Source organism: Macaca fascicularis, chromosome 2 (assembly GCF_037993035.2).
Source record: "Macaca fascicularis isolate 582-1 chromosome 2, T2T-MFA8v1.1".
Taxonomy (NCBI): domain Eukaryota; kingdom Metazoa; phylum Chordata; class Mammalia; order Primates; family Cercopithecidae; genus Macaca; species Macaca fascicularis.
The window spans coordinates 77,921,238-77,947,784 of NC_088376.1; the positions used below are offsets into that span (position 1 = coordinate 77,921,238).

The 26,547-nt window shown below is 34.7% G+C and overlaps 1 pseudogene; it reads left to right on the plus strand.

Annotated features, from left to right (window-relative positions):
* The first annotated feature begins 3,470 nt into the window (after positions 1–3,470).
* Positions 3,471–26,547, plus strand: part of LOC102147111 (phosphoserine aminotransferase pseudogene) — a 59,845-nt pseudogene continuing 36,768 nt past the window's right edge.

The window sequence follows — 26,547 nt, forward strand, 5'->3', positions numbered from 1 at the left end:
CAACCAGAAGGTTCCTCGCCAGACACCAGCTTTATCCACCAGAGCCTGATTTTGGATATCTCAGGCTCCAGAACTCAGAGATATAAAGTGTTGTTGTTTAAGCTACCATCTACGGCATTCTTCTAGAGTAACACAAACTTAGAGAGACAGTTATTTTCAACTCAACAGTACTCATCTACTAATTTCCAGCCCCGTTTTCTTTCTTAGGTTTCGTCATTAGAATTCAAAATGAGTTATCTTTCTATTAATATGTATTTCCTTTCCTCCCCGTTTCTCTTCTTGTCTTCCTAGCTTCCTTTCCCTCTTCTTTCTGTCCCCTCTTCTCTCTTTTTCTTCTCTCCTTCTCTCTTTCTCTTTCTGATATTTGTTCCATTTAACTTAATTCAATATTTAGCAATGTCAGACTTCTATAAAGGTTTAGAATATATTGAATAAGTATTCTAACTTCTTTAGGAATGCAAACAATGCTTCAAATTGCCTATTAATATTAATATGTTTATTATGTATACTAATATTTATTATTTACATCTTGAAAGTAAGCATATTTTAGATGAGTAGATTATATCACTAAGCTTTTAATTTTTTTCCACTGGATGAATCCACAATAAAGACAGAAGAGTAGGAATATTAAAAGATTAATTCAGTGTACAGTGAAAGGCAAATGTACTGGCTTAAGTTTTTTGCTGAACCGATGTGCATTACTAATTTTCATATAGTTTCTATATCTGATTAATTTGCTCTTATATGAAAATTCAATAACTTAGTAAACAAAATTAACTAAAAGGAGCCAAAGTCAATTAGTGAAGTTATGAACTTCACTCATAGAGAATATTTTGATTTCTTAATCACATGTGACTTCCCACACCAACACCACCCTACTACACACAGTTTTTGTGAAATTTCCAGACTAGTTTCCATTTCCAAGATTTGAAACAAGATATTTATATGATAACACATCTACCAAAGTAAGAATTAATAAATTTTTCACCAAAGAGAATGGAAAAGGCTGCAATATTTGGAGCAGATGGATGGCATGGCTATTCATACCTCGAAAAGTTTTTGTAATTGTCATTGGAACATTAATAGAAATGGAGTGAGATGGATACAGGGAGCCAGATACATGACAGTTGTAATTACTCAGAAAAATAAAGATCAGGCTAATCCACATTAGAGCAATGTTGCTGGATGAAGAGGGGTATTTAATATGAACAGTGATAATATTGATAGAACTTGCTGATTTTTTTTTTCATGTAGAAATATGATTGAAACAGAAAAGTAAAATAAACTTGTTTCTAGATTCCTGGCTTGGGAAACTGAGTAACAACTGGATAAATTTCTAAAATAAATAATTCAGGAAGTGAATCCATTTCTAGAATATCTGCATTTACTTTCTTTTCCTGTAATCATTAATTCACAATTGTTTATTAAGCGCTTCTTGGAAGTAGGTTTAGGTCCATAAAGGCAAAATAAAATAAAATATGTTGTTCTTTGATTCAAGTTGTTTTCTATTTAATTGCAGTGATAAAGTAAATAATAAAATCGCATGTTTTATGAAGTAAATTGTAAAAAATGTTATTTTGAAAGGTCAGATAAATCCTTTTAAGAGTTCTGAAGAGAAGTGGTACTTTAGGGAAACACTTTGTAATCTTACTCTGTTTCTGGCAAGGTACTAAGTGTTTTGACTTTGTAAGCCAAGAAGCAAAATTAAGACTGTTATGTAGACCTGTATATGTCAATTGAAAAAAACAAATTTCCACAAATAACTTATTGTTAAAAATCCAAAAGCATCATTGTATTAGTCATTTTAGGCTGCCGTAACAAAATATCACAGACTGGGTGGCTTAAATAATAGAAATGTATTTTCTCACAGCCTGGAGTCTGGAAATCTAATGTAAAGGTACTGGCAGCTTTGGTTTCTCCTGAGACTTCTCTCCTAGGCTTGCAGATGACTGCCTTCTTGCTGTGACTCCACATGACCTTTCCACTGTATGCTCACCCTTCTTTTACTTAAAAGGACACAAATGCTTTGACGTTAGAGCTCTATCTTTATTACCTTATTTAATCATAATTACCTCTTTAAAGACCTTACCTTATCTCCAAATACAGTCACATTGGGAGTTACGATTTCAATATGTGAATTTTTGGGGAAACACAATTCAGTACGAAACAACAGCAATGACAGCAATAATGACTGAGCAAAAATTTTGTAATACAAGTCTGCCAATGAGAAGAATAGCAGTATTGGGGGATGGATAACATTTTTGCTCAATTACAGTTCAAAGTTAGTGTTTCCTATATTGAAAGTTGATTGCAGAAGTTAATATGTTAATGCTCATCTGTAATGAGATTCTGTTTTTCATCTTTAAAAATATCTTTTCACAAATAAGTTTCACATGTAATATTTGAAATGCCAAATTATTTTTGTCTCATTGAGATTTGTAATGTAGGAAGGAAGGAAGAAAGAAAGGCAAGCAAGCAGGAAGGCACAGAAACAGAACAGAAGAACATGGTAATTTTAACAAGCAATTTTTTTTTCCTGTCTCATTGCAAGCACCATTGAATCTGCATTGTTAGAACTACTAGCAGAATAATGAAAAGTGAATACATTATCTAATATAATTAAATTACTAAGTTAAATGGATGCCCTGACTCCAAATGTATTATAAGTATAAATTAAGAAAGGTAATATGTAATAAAATTGATTAGAGTTAGAATCCGAATTAATATAAAGATATAATTCTAGTCAGATCCCAAATGTATCTCTACACAATGTTTCTGCCAGGTGATGATCTAAATGAACAACAGCTGCTTAAATGAATTTTTAAGTGTCCTCTCCCCTTTTCTTTTTATTCTATTCCCTTTTATTCTCATGCTTACAAAAATGAACTTGTTTTTAATTCTTATTCCATTTTCATTTAGGTGAAGGTTTTTGTTTTTTGTTTGTTTTTTTTTTTTTTTTTACATTACACTAGTTACATTAGATAAAGTTTTTTTTTTAATTTATCAACAGTCAAGTTTTTATTTCTAACTCCACTTTGCAACCCCTAATGAAATTCAAAAGTTACTTAAACTATAATATTTATCATAAGCACAATTAAAGTTGGGGTAATGAGTAAATTATATAAATAATGTGGCTGAATACTCCATGAAGTGATTATTTAGCCTTGATTTTTATTGAAGGAAAATCCACCAAGAAGAAAATGCACAGAAGATGTGGTGCCACAGGGGCTATATCTAACATAGTTAATTTTTGCTTTTAGTCAAACAAACATACTCCAAATGTTTTACTGACTACTAATTCAAAACAGTATTTTTTAAAAAAGCAGAAGCATGATGTATGCCATTAAAATTTTTCAAAGTGCAATACATTTTTCAATAATTTAGTCATATTTTTAACAACCCAATACATTTTATTGAAATTTGCAGTTGCCCACTATCATAGTCAATAAAACTTGTTAGTTTACTGTAAAATGTATTATACTGAAGGCAGCTCTCGGCCACCTGGAACAGCTGTTGCCATCATGCTTGCTGCAGCAGGGAGGCATGGCTGGGGCTGCATGCTCCATGGTGTTGGTGGGAGCCAGGGACAAGCGGAAGACCCGTCCCTTCTGAGTTGGGGCAAGAGCTCCCTGGGTGTCACTGCAGCTGCCCAAGTCATGGCTGTGGACCTGGGCATCCCTGTGCTCTTGGACCCCAGAAGCAGGTGGAAGCCCAGCCCTCCCGTGCGCAACTGCAACTGCTCAAGTCAGGGCTGACCACCTGGGCCTCCCACTCCATGTCCATGGAGCAGGCAGGAACCCTGCCCTCCCAAACACAGCTGCAGACACCCAAGTTGCAGCTGTGAACCTAGGCATCTCTGCACTCTTGGAGGCCCAGGAAAGTCTCCCCTTGGAGATTTAAAAGTCCCTGCTCAGGCTGCCTGGAGTCTCCCTGCTGTCAGAGCCCACTCTAATATCAGAGCAAAGTTGGGGCTGAGCCCAGGTGCTGTAGCAGCCTGGCCTGGTGTGCACACCCCCAGGGCAGTGCTGATATGCCAGGTCCCTGCTGCCTTGGCTCCCTACAGCCTTTGGGTGCTGAGGAGCATAGGAGTGAAACCAAAGAGGTTTTGTGGGCAGCTCAGTGCCAGCCTGCAGGTGCTCCTTGACACCTTACAGCCTCAGTGCCATGAATGGCAACAGGAGCCAGACAGATTTCTGGGTGGAAGGGAGCAGGTCCCCAGTGAGTCCCCACCTACAGGCCAGGGAGAACCATACCTGCCAGTCCCACTAAGCAGAGTATGAACTTGTGGTGTTTTTTTTTTTGGGGGGGGGGGCCTGCCCATGGCCACTAACTGTGCCAACTGGCACAGACTTCCTCCCCTCTGAGACCCATAAAAGCCCCTGGCTCAGCCAGAGCTGAGCAGATATCAGGACTACCATTTCTAGAGAGGAGGTCCTCACTCCAGGGCCTCCTGTCTGCTGAGGGCTCCAGACGTTGGGACAATCAGCTTCAGAAAGGAGCTGCTCACTCCAGGGCCTCCTCTCTGCTGAGAGCTGGGAAGACAATGGTATGAACTCTCTGCAGAGAGGAGCAAGGTGCTCCAGGACCTACTCTCTGCTGAGAGCAACAGACAATGGGACAACCTGCCTGCAGAGAGGAGCTTCCCACTCCAGGCTCTCCTCTCTTGTAGGAGCTGAACCTTCACTGGGAGACCCTGGCTGCAGAAAAGAGCTACCCACTGCAAGTCTCCTCTGAGCTGTTCTATTGCTCAGTAAAGCTCCTCTTTGTTTTGCTCACCCTCCACGTATCTGTGTACCTCATTCTTCCTGGAGGCAGGACCTGTTGAATGGCAGGGCTATAAGAGCTGTAACACAAACAGGGCTGAAACATGTCCCTTGCTCACCATGTTGTGGGTGAAGAGAAGGACAGAAGAGCTACAGCCCTTTGAAGAGCTGAGACTTGGGAATTCCCTGAGTTAGGGCTATCACTTCCTCTTTGGGACCCTGTGGTTCCTGGTATCTCCAAGCTTCTAGGCACCGCCATGTTCCCTGGTGCCAGTCATTGAAGCTGCTTGCATTGCAATTGGTCTAGCTGTAGCTTCACAGACAGCTGTCACCCATTCTGGCACCTGGAGCTGCCCACCATGGTGCAGCAGCTGGGGTGTCTGTGTAATGGCTAGACCCCACACTTGCTCACTTGCTCACACACCCCTCACTGCTCCATGCCTGACTCACCCTTAGCAGGTATGGAATATTTTACCGTTTATAATAAAATTGTGAATCTCTTTACTAATAGAGTTGGAAGAAACAACTATATGTCATACTATTTCATTTCAACAAGGGAAATGTAAAAGCTTTCCACCATTATCTACATTTATTATTTTATGACATATCGTGGAGACCTTCTAATCATTAGAGATGAAAATAAATAATCACTGAAAATTATATTGTTGAAATGTTTAAATGTAGACATAAGTTGCCTTATGAAAGTGTGATGCAAGTTATTACACAAGATCACAATCTTTTGAAACTTAACCATCCTGGCTAACACAGTGAAACCCCGTCTCTACTAAAAAAATACAAAAAACTAGCCAGGCGAGGTGGCGGGCCCCTATAGTCCCAGCTACTCGGGAGGCTGAGGCAGGAGAATGACGTAAACCCGGGAGGCGGAGCTTGCAGTGAGCTGAGATCCGGCCACTGTACTCCAGCCCGGGAGACAGAGTGAGACTCTGTCTCAAAAAAAAAAAAAAAAAAAAGAAACTTAAACATTTCAAATTCCATTTGCATTTATAATTTATAAATTTAAATTTATAATAAGAAAATAAGAAAGTTTAACAGAACTTTAGAATTCTGAAATATAAAACATATTAAGATGGAATAAATAACTATATTTAGAATGTCTGTATCTTATGAAGCACATTAAAAGTCATTTAATGCCAGATGTCACATGATTATTGTATCTTCTACACATAGCTTTTGTCAAATGATCATCCCAACAATTACACAGAGTAATTCAAAACTCAACATCTATCAAGACATCACATTCTACCTTTGAAAAACATATTATTTCAAGCTTATTGTCATTTGAAAAAATAAGAAATTAGTACACAGAAAATATCAGAAAGAATGCATGTTTTCTATAACGATTTGAAATCACAAATGCTTTTCTAATGTTATTCAATCTTTCTTTAGAATCAGTAAGGGATATGTAAATGAAAATAACACTTTCTATTATAATGTTTTAGCATATTTATTTATTGCCTAATATTATTTCCATTTTCCATATTTAGTTGGATAAATTTGAAAAACTTATTTGTGAAATTACCTCACATTATTAAATACCATCTTGATATTTTATACTCTAATGAAATGTTTCTATCTTTTAAAGCTTAATGCAGTATTCAATTATATTATTTTTCATGCTACAATAGTGTGTGATACAAATTAGGCCAGATACAAATAATTGTTCAGTAGATAAATGCCAAACTTACATGATTTCAATTATATTCACATTACCTTCATTTTTAATTTTTAATTAATTTTTAAAAGCCTAATATTGTAGAAATAATAAAACTTTCTCAATGGCATTAAGTATTTTCTTCTGATTATAGAGGTAACGTTATTTTTAGAAAATTATAGCTTATAAAAATTACACAAAAATTAATCTCCACCCAAGTCTAACCTCTATTCGTATTTTTTACCTTTCAATTTTGTGTTAAATATTGTGGCTTTTGCCATTTTATATGTATTTATACCACTTTTCTTTTCTAATAATAAGTTACAAGAAAGAATATGACAGCTTCTATTTTTGTCTACATAATGCTCTATCGTGAATGCTACACAATGAACTCTCAGTTACATCTCAACTTTTATTTGCAATCTTATTCCCCAGTATTATTTTTATGCATATAATATTCTATGATAATTAGAACTTATTTTTCAACCAACTTTATATATTCTCTACCCTATATTTCTAAACCATGACCCATGGCACACTGTTTTGTTTCTAAGACATCTGTTGCAAAGAGTTACAATTATCATTATAATGTGAAATTTTACATAATCCCACAACATAAAATAAAGGGCGATTGTTCATTCAGGAGATTGCACATGCTGTGTGGTGTAGTGTAATGACAGCTGAGAATCACTGTTTCATAGTGTCACTCTTCTATTATCCTAAATAAACTTAATATTCAAAATAAAACACATTTATTCAAACTTTATTCAAGGTGGCATAATATGCTAAGCATTTTATAGACACTGTGTCATTTTGTCCTTATAAACACTTCATTAAAGAAATATTATTATCCTTTCAGCTCAGAAAAGGAGTCTAAAGTTTAAAATAAATTAGCAATTTGTTTTTTTGGGTTTTTTTTTTTGTTTTTTTTTTTTGAGATGGAGTCTAATTCTGTTGCCCAGGCTGGAGTGCAGTGGTGCAATCTCGCTCACTTCAACCTCTGTCTCCCAGGTTCAAGCAATTCTCCTGCCTCAGCCTCCCAAGTAGCTGGGACTACAGGAGCATGCCACCACACCTGGCTATTTTTTTTTTTTTTTTTGTATTTTTCGTAGAGACGGGGTTTCACCGTCTTAGCCGGGATGGTCTCCATCTCCTGACCTCATGATCTGCTCGCCTCGGCCTCCCAAAGTGTTGTGATTAGAGGCATGAGCCCCCGTGCCCACTCTAGTCGTTTTTTAGAGGTTACAGAGCTAGTAAAAACAGGGCCAGGATTTGTAAAAGATTCTGTTTTAATGAGAAGCACATTTCTTCCTGAATATTCTATAAAATTGAGCTTTCCATTCAAAGCGCTAAAGTCGTATTAGTCTAACTACATATTTCACATTGCTATAAAAATGTTTTTCTTCTTTTAAAACTTTAAAAAAATAACTGAAAATATTATGTATAGAAAACAACAGGCAACATGATCAATGGTACAGAAAGTAGGTGCAATAAGCAAGGAGAAAGAAAGATCAATAGACAAGAGAACATGTGAACGAAGATATCTAAAAATTGAGTCTCCTGCCTAATGGCTGATTTGATTGCCTTTTTAAGTTTATGGGACTTGGATTTCCATAAGAATTGCTGACATTCACATCAGCATATTCAAGGAGAGTCAAATAAGATGAATTATTTTGTAGTAAAAGGGAAGTTATTGAGTGAGGCTCTTATAACTGTCGTGACATTTACAGTAATAAATACTGAAACAGGTAGCAAACACTTTAGTGTTTCATCTATTTCTGAAAAAAAAAAAAACTTCAGAAAAGGATTAAAACATACTTGTGATAGGCAGAATAACGACCGCCTCACAGATGCACACATCCTAATTTTCAAAACTTGTAGATATGTTAGGGTTCACTGAAGAAGGAAATTGAGGTTGCAGATGAAATTAAGGTAACTAACCAGCTGACTTTAAAATGGGTAGCTACCCATGAATTATCCAAGTGGGCACAAAGTAATTACAAGTGAGCTTAGAAGTAGAAAAGCGAGAAAAAAGGAGAGGTGAGTAGTGAGATATGAGAAGTACTTAACCTCTGTTTCAGACTTTGAAGATGGAGGAATAGGCCCATGAACCAAAGAATATGTATGTCCTTTTAAAGCATGAGAACAGATTCTTCCCTAGAGATTCCAGTAAGGAACATAGTTCTCCAGACATCTTGGTTTTAGCCTTATAAGATTTGTAATGGATTTCTGACTTACAGATTTGTTCTTTTAAGTCACGAAGTTTGAACGATTTTTTTTCTTATAGTAGCAGCATAAAACTAATACAACTTATTCTAAACAACTTATCCTACTATAATGAAGTACTTTTGGCATTTTCACAATAATAGATTTTCATTCTAAGATACTCTTCAATTATTTTGACCAAGAAGGAATTCTGAATCCAAAATATTCAATGTATTTTACAGAAATAAGCCAATCAACTATAGATGCCATCTTATTTTAAGTTTATAGATTATCTGAGTTTTTCTAGTTATGCAAGGATGTATATGTTTATTAAAAATATTACAGAATGGGTAGGAGAATAAACTACATTTGAATTCAGATTACACACCTACTCAGTTGAGATTAAAATATAAAAGTAGTTACATTTATACTCAGTTACATAGTTTTAAATATGATTTCATAATAGAAATTAGTGGAAAACAATGATCAAAAATGATCACCTTCCTTATATGAATGAGAAAACTGGGCCAAGTGGAGTTAAATAACTTCTTAGTTATTACTTAGTCAATGTCAAACTTTAAGCAATATTTCTTAGTTCTTATTTTAAAGGTTTTTTATTGTATCACTTGCAAAAACATACACAAAATGTTCAGCTACAAATAACACATAAATTCAGTTTTAAAATCCAATAAAATAGAAAGAGGAACAATATAAAAGTTATCCTACACACCCCTAACTTTATTATCTATGTTCTAAGTATATACACTGTCACTTCTTTCTTACACATACTTGTAAATATTTTTATCACATGCACCCATATACCTGCGGAGATTTCTTTCCCCCAAACAAAGCATTCTGCACCTATTGTTGTGTATCCTCCTTTGTTTCACTTAACATTCCTCTTTTTATATGACCACACTGGCTGAATGTAATCTCATGACTACTGTAATTTATAAATCCCATAAAATAGGTAACTATTTGGAATTTCAGTATACTAAATCTTAGCCAAAACAACAATTAAAAAGTAGATTCAGCTATTATAGTTGTCAAGTGAAGACTCCCTGGAAGAAATCATCAAAATAACATAATCATGTTAAGTCAAGTTTATGCTCTCTGTATTCCACTTTGTAATACACTAGAAGACCAACATCCAAAGTAGAACATTGATAAGGTTTGAGTTGATTTAAGGCAGACCACTCAATGTGAAGTCTAATTGAGATTAGGCAAAATTTGTGATATAATTGTTTTGAATTGATGAACACACCAATCAAGTCAATAGTTAAGTGATAGCTGTTATTTTGAGACGTGCTCATTTACCTGTATGACAGAAAGTTGAGTAGGACGTTGCTAATATAAATAAATTTTCAGGAAATTGAAATAAATGAAGTTATTGCAACTTTATTCTTTGAGCAATACTTTTCTGAAATAGTATCCATGTTAAAGCAAAGTTTTGATTACAATAATCATACTAATATCAAGAATCAATTAGTAAATTCATGCTAATGTGGATACTAGATTGTTTGAGTATACATGGTTTTCATTTTCATGACCCAGTGGTTTAGATGTTGAATTACATTCCCAGTAATAATTCAGTAGGAGATATATGTCCCAGCCTTACCGTACTTCAGACTGTTTCAACTTTTTGTTAGTGACCTTGGTTTGCATGGTAGCCTCCATGCGGATGCTGTGTGCGGTTTATGTGGTCGGTATTCAGCATCTTCTACTTTCCTTTATAAAGGGGAAGAGAGGCACGACATTTCACATGAGACTCTACAATGACTATATCTTTCTCTCTCTCTTCACTTGTCTCTAAGGCCTGAGTCACAGTCAGCTCCTGTTCATTGGTTAAGGCCACTCGAAATTGAACTGTAGATGACCACTCTACATGTTTCACCAGATTTATGTCATAGAATGAGCTACTCTATTAGCATCTTACTTTCAGAATATTCAGATGATGACTGACGTTTCCAAATGCTCCCCTCCCTCTCCCACATGGATACAGAAATACAAATTCAGAAATCATATATTAAGAATTAACTCAGCACCTTGGGAGAAGGAGGCGGGCGGGTCACGAGGTCAGGAGATCGAGACCATCCTGGTTAACACATTGAAACCCCGTCTCTACTGAAAAAAAAAAAAAAAAAAAAAAAAATTAGCCGGGCGTGGTGGCTGGCGCCTGTAGTCCCAGCTACTCGGGTGGCTGAGGCAGGAGAATGGCGTGAACCCGGGAGGCGGAGCTTGCGGTGAGCCGAGATTGCGCTGCTGCACTCCAGACTGGGCGACAGAGCGAGATTCCGTCAAAAAAAATATATATATAAATAAATAAATAAATAAATAAATAAATAGAATTAACTCAGCACTTATTGTTCTTGTGGCAACAGATGATACGTGTGCGGTCGGGTCCGTGGAGCTAGAGATTCAGTAATTCCATGTAACCAGGCTTCCTATCAAACATACAGAAATTCTACAACAGTTTCTCTTATAGAGCATTTCTTCATCTTGACTTTCCTCTTTGGAAAATGAAGAAAAATAAATCTCTTTCTTTTCTCCTCTCGAATAGCAAGAACTCCTAATTCATTCAGGAGCCTTTCTCTTAATTATTCAAAAGGCTCAAATGCACATTCTTTTACTTTACATTTCCTAGAATTTTTCCTACAATGGATTGGAAGTGGTGGGGTGCTATCTGTAGTGATTATAGTGAAGTACCAAGGTCAGTTATTTAGCTGCTGAGTCATTTTGGGTTACAGCATCTTGATCCAATTGGTTTTCCTCTTTAAATCATGGGTTTTTTTAGTGCCCTTCAGACTTCAACTTCACATATAGAATATGGAATGTATAGAATAATATCTTTATAAAGTTATAGCACACTACAGTTTAAGAACTTTAAAATTTATTCAATAGTAATGATAAAATAATATGCATTCCTCGCTTGTTGATTCTGAATTAGTTTGTTCACTTTTATCTTTTTTATATTCACATATGATTACCTTTCTAATTTTCTACTAAGATAATCTATTTTCCTTACTTTTTAGAGTGTGTTTCTAACAACAACTATTTTATATTATACAAAATACACTGTATTTAGTGCCAATGCTGCACTTATTCTAAAATAATAAGATGTGCCTGAAAAATTTGTAACAAGAAAGTGACATATCTTCTATCTCACATTGGCCCTATTTTCAAGATCCAGTTTAGGTTCTTCCCATAGTACAAATGAAAGAAAAATATATGTACTTATAACTACATTTATAATACCTAGGAGAATCATATTGCATGAAATAGACTCATAAAATTCAAATAGCAACTATTCTTATGATTATTTTTTTAGCAACAGATAATTAACTTACAAAGAGATAACATAAAATTGGTTTCCAAGCAAGAAAACAGGTGGACCTGAAAAGAATGTAGCTTTAGACTCAAGAATGAGCCAAATATTTCCCAAATATCAAAGCTAGATAGTATAAAATTAGGATTCTTTGGGCTCCATTTACTACTTAATAAAAAAAAAAAAATAGTATCCAAGGAGAATATATTCTAAGAATATTGGTGACTTCCTAAAGCCAAAAATGAGACTGTTAATAAAAAAAAAAGTGAAACTCTGTAAAGTACTTGGAGATTTATTCTGAGCCAAATATGAGTTAGCAATGGCCTGTGACACAGTTGTCAGAGATCCTGAGAACATGTTTCCAAGGTGGTCGGGGTAAATCTTAGTTTGATACATTTGAGGGACACATGAGACTTCAATCAAATACATGTAAAATGTACATTGGTTTGATCCAGAAATGCAAGACAAGTGAAAGCATCTGCTTCCAGGTCATAGGCAGACTCAAAGATTTTCTGATTTGTAATTTGTTGAAAGAGTTAAGTTACTGTCTAAAGACTTAAGACTGTCTAGGTTAAGATAAGGAGTTGTGGAGACCAAGGTTTTACTTTGCAGGTGAAACCTCCAGGTAGCAGGCTTTGGAGAGAATGGATTGTAAATGTATCGTTTAAGACATGAAGACTCTGCTCTATCCTTAATTACAAAAGGGTGGAGGGCGTAACGAGGCATGTACAACTGCCTCCTTCCCATCATGGCCTGAATTAGTTTTTTGGGTTAGCTATGGAATTCCCTTGACAAGAGGAGAGGTGCACTCAGAAGATTGGTAAGAGGGACTTAGAATTTTATTTTTTGTTTACAGAACTATAGCTGGAAGAGGCTCCGAGAAATCTGAAATCAGGGAAGAGTACAGAAAGTTTCCGACATTTCCTGAATTTAATGTTAGTATTTCTTCATGCTTTTCAGTGTCATTTTTTTTCTCAAAGAAGACCATCATTCTCCCCATTGCAAGATATGATATCTATAGAATTTAAATCTTATTATTATTTGAACTTTTAGAACTTTTCTACAAGGCAAAGTTGATAATCTTTAATGGAAGGTTTCATTTTCTATGTGGAAAAATCTCTGAGAAGGGACTCAATGGTCTAGTCTCACTTACATTTCACTTATTCCCAGGACAACCAAGTTGTTTAAGAGGGCAGAGCAAAATAAGAACTCGACAGTGCCATACTGAAATTACTGGATGGAGTAGGAAGAAATGCAATATAGAGATGAAAAGGAGAGCTACTCTGATTTAATAATAATAATATTAAAGGTAGATGTTAAATGTGCACTATCCTATTGCTCCTGCCACTAGTATATTTTGATTGAGAGAGCAGCAATAAAGGCAGGCAAACATTAGATACCAATAAAAAATAATAATAATTGAGACTGTTCTGGTACTGTGAAAGTTTTGAAAAAGGTAAATATAAAATCATAATGCCCCTGTCTGAAGAAGCCTACTTGGAGTTAAATGACTAAAACACTAATTGTGTAGTCAAATTATATGCAAATCATAGTAGGAATGCAAATAAATAAACAGTTAAATCTATTTCAGACATGAAAGATGAGGAAAGATGGCTTTAAATGTTATAGGTAAACCATCAGTTGTAGGATCTCAAAAAGATGTGTCTACTGATAAATAATTTGTGAGAGCATAAACAATGAGGAGAATGAACAATTGGATTGTAGATGTCAAAACATCAAGGATTCATTTCACCATAACCAGGAGCTTTACATGAAACTGGAGAGGGCTAAAATTCATAATTTTGTTACTTGTCTATCCATTAGCTAGACCTAAGTCAGAGTTTTTATTATGCTTATTGGTAAGCAACATATCTACTATAATTATATAATCTCTTTTTGTCTATTTGCCATAGTTTAGGCAATGCTTTTTCCTCACCTTCAGCTCTCAAATATGAGCCAGGTAATAACTTGTGGTACAAGGAAAGTACTGTCCTTAATGTTTATTGGTTAAACACTCATGAAAATACAGCATTTCCTAAATACAGTAAAATTCTGTAAAGTTTGAGATGCCATGTACTTACTAAAAGTCTGCTAAGATTAATTTTCTTGCTACTTTATGGCTGCCTAATTTCACCATGCTATAATAGATGCCTCAGATGTTCTCTGTATTGCATGATATATACTATATATACTTTCTTCTGATTATCTTTTCTGCCTTAGCTCTTATTCTCATAACCTCCTGTTTATTGACCTTTTATTAACATATTGCCTTCCTCCATCCACAATCTTTCTAGGTTACTCTTGCAAACTTATTTCATAGTTAACACAGACTCCATATTTCATTATCTTCCCTGAAGTCTCCCTTTGTTCTCTGATATTCACTGAAATCTAGACAGTGTTTTATTTTGTTTCCAAGTTATGTGAAGTGTGACAAGTTATCTCATTACTTCAAGCACTTTAGTGTATAATTTCTCTTAAAAAGGGTATTCTCTCACATAATCAGAATTAAACAAATAAAAAATAAAATTAACAGTGTTATAATACTACCATCTGATTCATAGACCCTACTCATGTTTCAACTTTAGGAAAACATGAATCAATGAAAGATTATACATTGCATTTTGTTCACATATTTCTTTTGTCTACATCAATTGGGAAGAGTTATTGAGATCTTTTTGTCTTTCATGACTATAAAATATTTAAAGCATATAAGCCAATTATTTCCTAAGTGATTCTTAATTTATGTTTATCTAATGCTTTCTCATTATGGTGATGCATATTTGGCGGGAATTGCACTTTATCCGATGGCCCACAATTTCCATTTGTCCCACTATTTTGAATGTGTCTCATTACTTTAAACATTAATTTGATCACCTAATTAAATCATCCTGGTTTCTCTACCATACAGTTACTAATTTTTTCTTTGTAATTAATTAGTGTTATGTGGGAAGGTAAATTGAAACTATGTAAATATCCTACTCATCATCAAGTTTTCACTGAGTAGTTGGGGCATCTATTGTTACTTTGTTGAATTAGCATCAATACTATGGATGAATGTTTAATTCAGTTATTCCTTCTACATTTATTAGTAGGCATTGTAATGTGAGAAATAAATTATTCATTTATGTTAATATGAATTTATGATTTCCTATTTTATTTAATGGGATAACATACTTCAGTATGATTATTTAAGTTGATGTTTAAATTGCCCCAGATTTATACTCTGGGTTACCTGTTAAACTTTTTTCTGTACCCTTTCAACATGTCCTCATTATTCTTTGCTTACTTCTGCACTTTGTGGAATAAGAGACATTCCAGTATCATGTTTTAATATTTTTTCCTATTGGCATTTTCCATTTTTCTAAAGACTCTTATTTGTAGAAAAAATATCTGGTCCATAAGAGTGATAATCACTATTGGACTCTTGATGCTCCTAGGTCCTCTTGGTTGATAATAGAGCTGGTGAACACAAATACACACACACTCACAAACACATATGTATATACCAATATGTGTAATAAAAATCATGAGATCAATAGCATATTTCCAATCCAATCTAACACACAGTGTTAATTCAAGTTTTCTCTCTTTCCACATTTGTAACTCCTCTAAAAGTATTCGATAAATTATCTTAATACTTACTGAATCAATTATACCTTTATAAGGCAATATTCTACTGCCATTGTTGCATCCCTTCCTGACTTAGTTCAGGTTTTTATATCCTGCCCCAGCCAGCCCCGTTATCACCACTGTTCCCTGCACTATGCCCTCTTCACTCCTATATGGACATCACTAACCTACACCAAGTTATGTGGAACCTCTGTTTCTTCTCTCTGCTCTTTTCTCTATCTCATCCTACTGGCCACCTGTCCCAATCCTCCCAACAAACAAAATCAGAAACTCACTTTACTCGGCCCCACATAACAATCTTTAATGGAATTATTCAAGACAGAAGAGAGGAAGAAAAAAATGGTTGCTTTTTACTATTCTTGTTGTTGTTCCTTTGGTGTTTAGAAGTTGTAATCTCCTTGGCCGGACATGGTGGCTCGCACTTATAATCCTAGCACTTTGGGAGGCCAAGGCAGGTGGATCACAAAGTCAGGAGATTGAGACCAGCCTGGCCAACACGGTGAAACCCCGTATCTACTAAAAATGCAAAAATTAGCCCGGCGCAGTGGTGGGTGCCTGTAGTCCCAGCTACTTGGGAGGCTGAGGCACGAGAATCGCTTGAACCTGGGAGGCAGAGGTTGCAGTGAGCCGAGATCATTCCACTGCAGTCTAGCCTGGGGGACAGAGCAAGTCTCCATTAAAAAAAAAAAAAAAAAAAAAAAAAAAAGTAATATTCTCCTTTTCGTGAACACATAGAATTTACAAACTGCCTCCTTGATTTATCAAAATGTAATGTAAATTGATACATGTTTCATGATTTCTGGGTAATCTTAGAACACAATTCGTAATGTTAGAACACAGGATTTCTTAAAACACTTTGACTTCCTTTATTTATCTCTCAAATGGCATGCAATTATTAGTGTGTGTTTTAAGTTCCAGAAAACATTTTATATTATCTATATAGTCTATTCTTTTTTTTTTTTTTTTTTTTTTTTTTTTTTTTTTTTTTTTTTTTTGAGACAGAGTCTTGCTCTGTCGCCCAGGCTGGAGTGCAGTGGCCAGATCTCAGCTCACTGCAAGCTCCGCCTCCCGGGTTTAGACCATTCTCCTGCCTCAGCCTCCCGAGTAGCTGGGACTACAGGCGCCCGCCACCTCGCCCGGCTAGTTTTTTGTATTTTTTAGTAGAGACGGGGTTTCACCGTGTTAGCCAGGATGGTCTCGATCTCCTGACCTCGTGATCCGCCCGTCTCGGCCTCCCAAAGTGCTGGGATTACAGGCTTGAGCCACCGCGCCCGGCCTATATAGTCTATTCTATTGAGATTGTCCCACATATTTAGTGCTCTTTATTCTTTCCTATACCCTTGACAATACATCTTTTGATCATTTTCCTTATCCTTGAAAACCATACGTTAGTAATTTTTGATGCAAATCTGTTGTTAATGCAGGCTCTCAATAATTTTTTGTCAAAAAATTTACTAGATCTAGATATCTAGTTGTGGCAACTACTTTTGTTCTGTACTTTGAAAAATCTATGTATTTTTATACTGATTAACATTTTTAAGAAAGCTGTCAATATTCACAATTGTTTTTTAAAAAATACTGTCTTTATTTTATAACATTATTTTAAATGTACTTTAATGTAAATGTTTAAGTATTAATCATGAGACTTTGTACTGTTATTGAATTAAACATGTTAAATTATGTCTTACAGTGTTCAGAACACTGTGGTGAGTGATAATGGAAACATATAGGTAAATAAGACCCAGTCCCTGACCTCAAGGTTTACAATGTTGTGGAAAAAATAAGGCATAAACACAAGCAGTACTGTAAAAATTTGTAGAGAGGTACAGAATATTACAAGTGCCATAATCAGAATGGATTGCAGAAATGAAATGTAGATATAGGAAATCTTAGTGAGTCATAACAGATAAAATTATTTTCAAATGTTTTACATGCATTTTTTAGGGGACCTTTCAAAGTGGTTTTCTCGTGACTAGAAATATCACACAATGAGTAATTTTTGTTGTTGTTTTTAATGTTGTTGTAGTTTCCAGCAAAATAATTTGTGTATAAATTTTCACTATGCCTTCTATTTTAGTATTTTTCAAGCTTTACTCTTTGAAGCTCAAAATTATATTAACATAGCTACAGTTTTTTTAATCTAAATCAACTCAAAATTTATATTCTAGGAACTTATAAGAATCTAATAATTCATTTAAAATGGGGCTAAAAAAAGAGTAAGAAGAGCATATTTTCAAAAGAGATAATAAACTATAAGTAAACCTATTGTAGGAATAAAAAATGCAATTCAACCTTTTCATTAAAGCTTGATATTTTTCTATGAAATGAAAAGAATCAATAAAAAGCAGGAGACTCAATATAATATAAAGTAATAAGAATATCTTTTGTGAAGCTAATTTACTTATTTGACAATGTCAGTATATCAAATGTTATTGAGCATATATATGACATATGTATATGTGTATATATATATATACACACACACAGACAGACACCTATCTCCCAAGGTATGTGAATCCCATTTTTCTTAAGCTTTTTAAAATATTTTTCTTAAAGACAGAGAAGAAGAAAACAAAATTCAGACACTCAAATGTGGTAATTATGTCTAGAGTTCAAAATATTACTAGCACTACAAAAAAAAAAAAAAAAAGAAGAAGGAAAGAAGTAACCTATAACCAGAAGAAAATAAATCAATAGAAACAGATTCACATCTATCAAGTGATAAAATTAGTAGACAATGACATTAAAAAAGCTATTGTGTATATGCTTAATATGCCAAAACACTTAAAGGAAGTATGCATATAAATAAATATAAATAAATAAATAGATACATACAATAAAGAAAATATAAATTATAATGATAAAATAGAAATATTAGATAGAAGTGAAGCAGAGTATATATTGTAGAAGAAAAGAGAAGTGAACTTGAAGACAAAGTAATAAAAATATGCAAACTGAAATTCAGGGAGAAACAAACAAACCAGCATAAAATCTGAGACAATATCAATTCTTCTGACATATATTTGAAGCACCAGACGAGGAAAGACTAAAGGTGTCAGAAAAATGTAAAAAGAAATTATGACCAATTTATTTCTAAATTATAGAAAAACTATAGCCATATCCACTCAAGGCCTATTATATAGCAAATCATGACTGTCTATCAACAATAGAAAAATGTAAAAAAAAAAAAAAAAAAAAAATGCAAAAATTTACAGAAGAGGCTAAAAGGCAAAGCAAAACAAACAAACAAACAAACAAACAAAAATCCAGAGAGTGATTATAGCAGACATAGGGTAAGACCCAGTGCTGTGCTGGCTTCAGGTCTGACCCAGTGCATTCATACTGGTGGGGGTCAAAAGGATGCGTGTATTACTCTACCCAAAACTTTACATGGCTAATAACAGAGAGAGAGACTCTGTTCATTTTAGAGAAAGTAAGGGAAGAAAACAAGAATCTCTGACTGGTAATCCAGAGAATTCTCCTGGATCTTGTTCAAGACCATCAGGGTGGAACCTGTATGAGTCCTCAAGAACCAGAGCATTAATGGTCTTCTGGTGCTTCCTAAAGCAGATACAGTTTAGATCACAACACTCAAGTTCTTTCAATGTCTGGAAAGCCTTCCCAATAATGATAAGTACAAATAAGTCCAAATAATGAAGGCAACAATAAATAACCTACTTCAATGCTAAGGCATTGAAGAACATCTATTGCTATCAACACCATCCAAAAAAACCATGACTTTACCTAATTAGCTAAATAAGACACCAAGGACCAATCCTGGAGAAAGAGCAACCTTCCTGAAGGATAAGTCAAAATAACATTGTTGATGAAACTCAAAGACATTTAAGATAACACAAAATAGAAATTCAGAATGTTGTCAGATAAACTTAACTAAGAGATTGAAATAATTAAAAACAATTACAGTTAAGTTCTGGAGCTGAAAATGCAATTGGTATGCGGAATTAAGCAGTGGGGTTCTTTTATGGCACATTTGATCAAGCAGAAGAAAGAACTGGAGAGCTTGAAAATTTTGAAATTTCAAATTTAGCAATTTTCATTGCTATTTGAAAATATACAGTCAGAGGAGACAAAACAAACAAGAATAAAAACAATGAAGCACATGTACAGGATCTAGAAAATAGGATGAACAGGAGAAATCTAAGACTTACTGGCCTTAAAGAGGTGGTAGAGAACGGGATAGGATTAAAAATTTTATTCAGAGGGATAATAACTTCACAAACCTAGTGAAATATATCAATATTCAAGTACAGGAAAGTTATAGAACACCGAGCATATTTAGCCCAAAGAAGAATATCTGAAGGCATTTAATAATCAAACTCCCAAAATTCAAGGATAAAGAATCCTAAAAGCAGTAACAGAAAAGAAACAAATAACATACAATGGAGTTCCAATGTGTCTGGCTGCAAACTTTTCAGTGGAAACCTTACAGACCAGGAGAGAGTTGCATTACATATTTAAAGTGCTGAAGGAAAGAATACCCTAGAATAGTATATCTTGAAAAATTATTTTTCATACATAAAGGAAAATAAGACTTTCCCAGGCAAACAAAATATGAGGGATTTCATCAACACCAGACTTTTCGTACAAGAAATGTTAAAGGGAATACTTCAATCAGAAAGAAAAAGATATTAATGAGCAATAAGAAATCATCTGAAGATACAAATCTCACTGGTAATAGAAAGGGCATGAAAATACACAGAATATTATAGCACTGTAACTGTCATGTATAAACTGCTCTTATTCTAAGTAGAAAGAATACATGATGAAGCAATAAAGAGTAATAAGTACAACAACTTTACAAGACAGGTTTAACACAATAAATAGAACCAAAAGTTAAAAAGCATGGGAACAAAGTTAAAGTATAGAGTTTATATTAGCTTACTTTTTGGTTGTTTGTTTGTTTATGCAAACAGTGTTAAGTTGTTATCAAGTTAAGATAATGGGTTATAAGATAGTATTTCCAAGCCTCATAGTAACATCAAACCAAAACACATAAATGGATACACAAAAAATATAAAGCAAGAAACTAAATAATATCAACAGAGAAATATACCTTCACTAAAGGAAGACAGGAGGGGAAGAAAGAAGGAAGAGAAGATAACAAAGTAAACATCATACAAATAACAAAATAGCAGGAGTAAGATTTTACTTATCAATAATAACATTAAATGTAAATGCACTAAACTCTCCAGTCAAAAGACATAGAGTGGCTGAATGAATAAAAACAGCACCCATTAATCTCTTGCTTACAAGAAACATTATTCACCTGTAAAGACACACATAGAATGAAAATAAACAGCTAGAAAAAAATATATGCCATGCCAAAGGAAATTTAAAAAGAGAAAGAACTCTATTTTATATCAAACAAAATAGAGTGCAAGACAAAAACTATAAGAAAAGACACAGTGCCACCAACAGTGTAAAAGTGTTCCTATTTCTCCACATCCTCTCCAGCACCTGTTGTTTCCTGACTTTTTAATGATCGCCATTCTAACTGGTGTGAGATGGTATCTCATTGTGGTTTTGATTTGCATTTCTCTGATGGCCAGTGATGATGAGCATTTTTTCATGTGTCTGTTGGCTGTATGAATGTCTTCTTTTGAGAAATGTCTGTTCATATCCTTTGCCCACTGTTTGATGGGGTTGTTTGTTTTTTTCTTGTAAATTTGTTTGAGTTCTTTGTAGGTTCTGGATATTAGCCCTTTGTCAGATGAGTAGATTGCAAAAATTTTCTCCCATTCTGTAGGTTGTCTGTTCACTCTGATGGTAGTTTCTTTTGCTGTGCAGAAGCTCTTTAGTTTAATGAGATCCCATTTGTCAATTTTGGCTTTTGCTGCCGTTGCTTTTGGTGTTTTAGACATGAAGTCTTTGCCCATGCCTATGTCCTGAATGGTACTACCTAGGTTTTCCTCTAGGATTTTTATGGTATTAGGTCTAACATTTAAGTCTCTAATCTATCTTGAATTAATTTTCCTATAAGGAGTAAGGAAAGGATCCAGTTTCAGCTTTCTACTTATGGCTAGCCAATTTTTCCCAGCACCATTTATTAAATAGGGAATCCTTTCCCCATTTCTTGTTTCTCTCAGGTTTGTCAAAGATCAGATGGCTGGAGATGTGTGGTATTATTTCTGAGGACTCTGTTCTGTTCCATTGGTCTATATCTTTGTTTTGGTACCAGTACCATGCTGTTTTGGTTACTGTAGCCTTGTAGTATAGTTTGAAGTCAGGTAGCGTGATGCCTCCAGCTTTGTTCTTTTGACTTAGGATTGTCTTGGAGATGCGGGCTCTTTAAACTAGTTCAACCATTATGGAAAACAGTATGGCGATTCCTCAAGGATCTAGAACTAGATGTACCATATGACCCAGCCATCCCATTACTGGGTATATACCCAAAGGATTATAAATTATGCTGCTATAAAGACACATGCACATGTATGTTTATTGTGGCACTATTCACAATAGCAAAGACTTGGAATCAACCCAAATGTCCATCAGTGACAGATTGGATTAAGAAAATGTGACACATATATACCATGGAATACTATGCAGCCATAAAAAAGGATGAGTTTGTGTCCTTTGTAGGGACATGGATGCAGCTGGAAACCATCATTCTTAGCAAAGTATCACAAGAACAGAAAACCAAACACCGCATGTTCTCACTCATAGGTGGGAACTGAAAAATGAGATCACTTGGACTCAGGAAGGGGAACATCACACACCGGGGCCTATCATGGGGAGGGCGGAGGGAGGAGGGATTGCATTGTTAGTTATACCTGATGTAAATGACGAGTTGATGGGTGCAGCACACCAACATGGCACAAGTATACATATGTAACAAACCTGCACGTTATGCACATGTACCCTACAACTTAAAGTATAATAATAATAAATAAATTAAAAAAAAAAAGAAAAGAAAAGACACAGAAGGTTGTTATATAAGGATAAAGGGGTCAATACAGTAGGAGGGTATAACAATTATTTATATATATATGCATCCAAAACTGGTGCACACAGATATATAAAGCAAATATTACTAAAGCTAAAGAGAGATACAGGCTCTGATATAATAATAGCTGAAGAGTTCAGCACCCCACTTTGAGCATTGGGCAGATTGTCCAAATATTAGCCTTAATTGGCTCTATGGACCAAATAGATCTGTTAGATATTTACTAAACATTTTATTCAAGAGCTACAGAACACATATTATTTTACCCAGCACATGGATAATCCTCAAGGATAGACCATATGTTTGGTCACAAAACAAATCTAAAAACATTCAAAAACACTGAAATATCAAACAACTTCTCAAACACAATGGAATAAAACTATAAATTAGTAAGGACTTTTGAAAAACTATACAAAAACTTGGATATTAAATAATATGTTCCTCAATGAATAGTGTTCAATGAAAAAATTACGAAGAAAATTGAAAAATGTATTGAACCAAATGATAATGGAAACACAACATACCCAAACTTATGGGATACAGCAACAACAGTATTCAGAGGAAAGTTTATAGCTATAAGTCCCTCCATCAAAACAAACATAACAACTTTAAATAAACAATCTAATGAGGCTTTCAAAAAAAAAAAAAATGGAAAAGCAAGAGCAAACCAAACCCAAAATCACTGTAAGAAAAGAAACTAGGAAAAAAAAAAAAAAAAAAAAAAAAAAAACCAGAGAGAAAAACACAAATAAATAAAATCAGAAGTGAAAAAGGAGACATTACAATTGATACTGTAGAAATTCAAAGGATCATTAGTGGTCACTATGAGCAACTATATGTCAGTAAGTTGAAAAATCTAGAAAAATTGTACAACTTTCTACACAGATACAAACTACCAAGATTAAACCAGGACCAGGAAGAAGTCTAAAACTTGAACAGATCAATATCAAGTAATGTGATTGATGTCATAATAGAAGAATCTCTCCTAAAGAAAAGCCTAGGAACTCAATGACTTCACTGGTGAATTTTTTTTTACATCTAATGAAAAACTAATACTAATCCTACTCAAACTATTCCAAAAAGCATAAGTGGAGGATACACTTACAAACTTAATTTATGAGGCCAGTATTACCCTGATACCAAAACCAGACAGACACATCAAAAAAAGGAAAACACAGGTCAATATCTCTGAAGAATAGTGATTCAAAAATTATCAAGAAAATTCAACAATATATTAGAAAGGTTATTTATCATGGCTAAGTGAGATTTATCCCTGAGATGCATGGATGATTCAACATGTGCAAATAAACAATGTGATAGATCATATCAACAGAATGAAGGATAACAACCATATGATTATTGCAATTGATGCTGAATAAGCATTTGATAAAATTCAACATGTGTTCGTAATAAAAACTCTCAAAAACACGGGGATAGAAGGAACACAACTAAGCACAACAAAAGGCACATATGACATTCCCACATCGAGTATCATACTGAATTGGAAGAAACTGAAAAGCTGTCACCCACTGTCACCACTGTTATTTAAAATCATCCTGGAAGTCCTAACTAGAGCCATCAGAAAAGAGAAAGAAAGAAAGGACATCTAAATTGGAGTGAAGAAGTCAAATTTTACCTGTTCAAATATGATATTATACTTGGAAAAACCTAAAGACTCCACAAGAAAAACTATTAGCATGGATAAACAAATTCAGTAAAGTTGCAGGACACAAAAATCACATGCAAAAAGTAGTAAGATTTCTATATGCCAACACTGAACAAGGTAAAAAGAAAATTAAAATGTAATCCCATTTATAGCTGGGCATGGTGGCTCACACCTATAATCCCAAAACTTTGGGAGTCTGAGATGGGTGGATCACGTGAGGTCAGGAGTTTAAGACCAGTCTGGCCAACATGGAAAACTCGTCTCTACTAAAAGTACAAAAAAAAAAAAAAAAAAAAAAAATTAGCCAGGTGTTGTGGCACACACCTTTAATCCTAGCTATTGGGGAGGCTGAGGCAGGAGAATAGCTTGAACCAAGGAAACAGAGGTTGCGGTGAGCTGAGATCATGGCACTGCACTTCAGCCTGGGTGACAGAGTGAGACTTCATCTCAAAAAAAAAAAAAAAAAGAAAAAAAAAAAGTAATCCCATTTATAATAGCCACTCGTAAAATTAAATACCTAGAAATTAATTTCCTCAAGGAAGTAAAAGATCTGTATAATAAAAACTGTAAGACACTAATGAATGAAATTGAAGTGGGCACCCAAAAATAGAAAAATATTCCAAGTTCACGGACTGGAAGAGTCAATGTTGTTAAAACATACACATTACCCAAAGCAATTAACAAATTCAATGCAATACCTATCAGTATATCAGTGGCATCCTACACAGAAATAGAAAAGAATTCTAAAATTTATATGGATTTACAAAAGGCCCAGAGTAGCCAATAATATCCTAAGCAAACAAAACAAAACAACAACAACAACAAAAACAAAAAACAAATATTTGTAGTAATCACATGACCTGATTTCAAATTGTATTACAGAGCTATAATAACCAAAATAGCACGGTATTGGCATAAAAACAGATGCACAGACCAATGGAACAGAAAAAAGGAACCAGAAACAAACCTATGCACCTACAGTGAACTCATTTTCAAAGAAGGTGCAAAGAGCATACACTGAGAAAAAGTTTCTTCAGTATGTGGTGCCAGGAAAACTGAATATCCATATGCCCAAGAATGAAACTAGACCTGTATTTCTCACCATATATGAAAATCAAATCAAAATATCTGAAAGACATAAATCTAAGGCTTCAAATCACGAAACTTCTACAAGAAAATTTGGGAAACATCTCCAGGACATTGGTCTAGGCAAACCTTTTTCGAGCAATACTCCGCAAATTAGCCAACCAAAACAAAAATGGAGAATGGGGTCACATCAAGTTAAAAAGAGCTTCTGTGCAACAAAGGTAACAATCTACAAAGTGGAGAGGCCAGCCACAGAATGGAAGAAAATATGTGCAAACTACCTATCTGACGATGAATTAATAACCAGAATATATAAGGAGCTCAAAAAACTCTGAAGAAAAAAAATCAAATAATCTGATCAAAAATGGGCAAAAGATCTTAAAGGACATGTTCCATAAGAAGGTACAAATGGCAAACAGGCCTACAAAATGGTAGGTCGAGACCATCCTGGTTAACACGGTGAAACCCCATCTCTACTAAAAAATACAAAAAACTAGCCGGGCGAGGTGGCGGGCGCCTGTAGTCCCAGCTACTCAGGAGGCTGAGGCAGGAGAATGGCGTGAACCCAGGAGGCGGAGCTTGCAGTGAGCTGAGATCCGGCCACTGCACCCCAGCCTGGGCGACAGAGCAAGACTCCGTCTCAAAAAAAAAAAAAAAAAAAAAAAAAAAATTGAAAATCCATGTGAAACTACAAAAGACCCTCAATAGCCAACATCACATTTCTGAGCAAAAAGAACAAAGCTGGAAGCATACTACTACCTGAGTTTAAAATATATTACAAAGTGACAATAATCAAGACAGTATGGCACTTGCATAAGAATAGACACATAGACCAATGGAACAGTATAGAGACACCAGAAATACACTAAGGCATACATGATCAACTGGTCTTTGACAAGGTAGCTAAGAATACACAATGGAGAAAAGATAGTCTTTTCAACAAATGGTCTTGGAAAAATTGGATATCCACATGCAAAAGAATAAAATTGGGCCCTTATTTTAAACCATAAATAAAAATGGCCACAACATGATTTAAAGACATAAATAAACAAGTGACATTTCATCCAACAACAAAGTTTCTTCACAAAAATATACAACTAAATTTTGATACAAAACTCTAGTTAGCATCGGACTCTACAGGTTTAAGGGCAAAGTCTTCTACAGTGTTAAGATGCCAGTCACACTTTACTGGTTCCCAGGCCACCTGCACGTTTGAACAGCTAAGCTATAAAT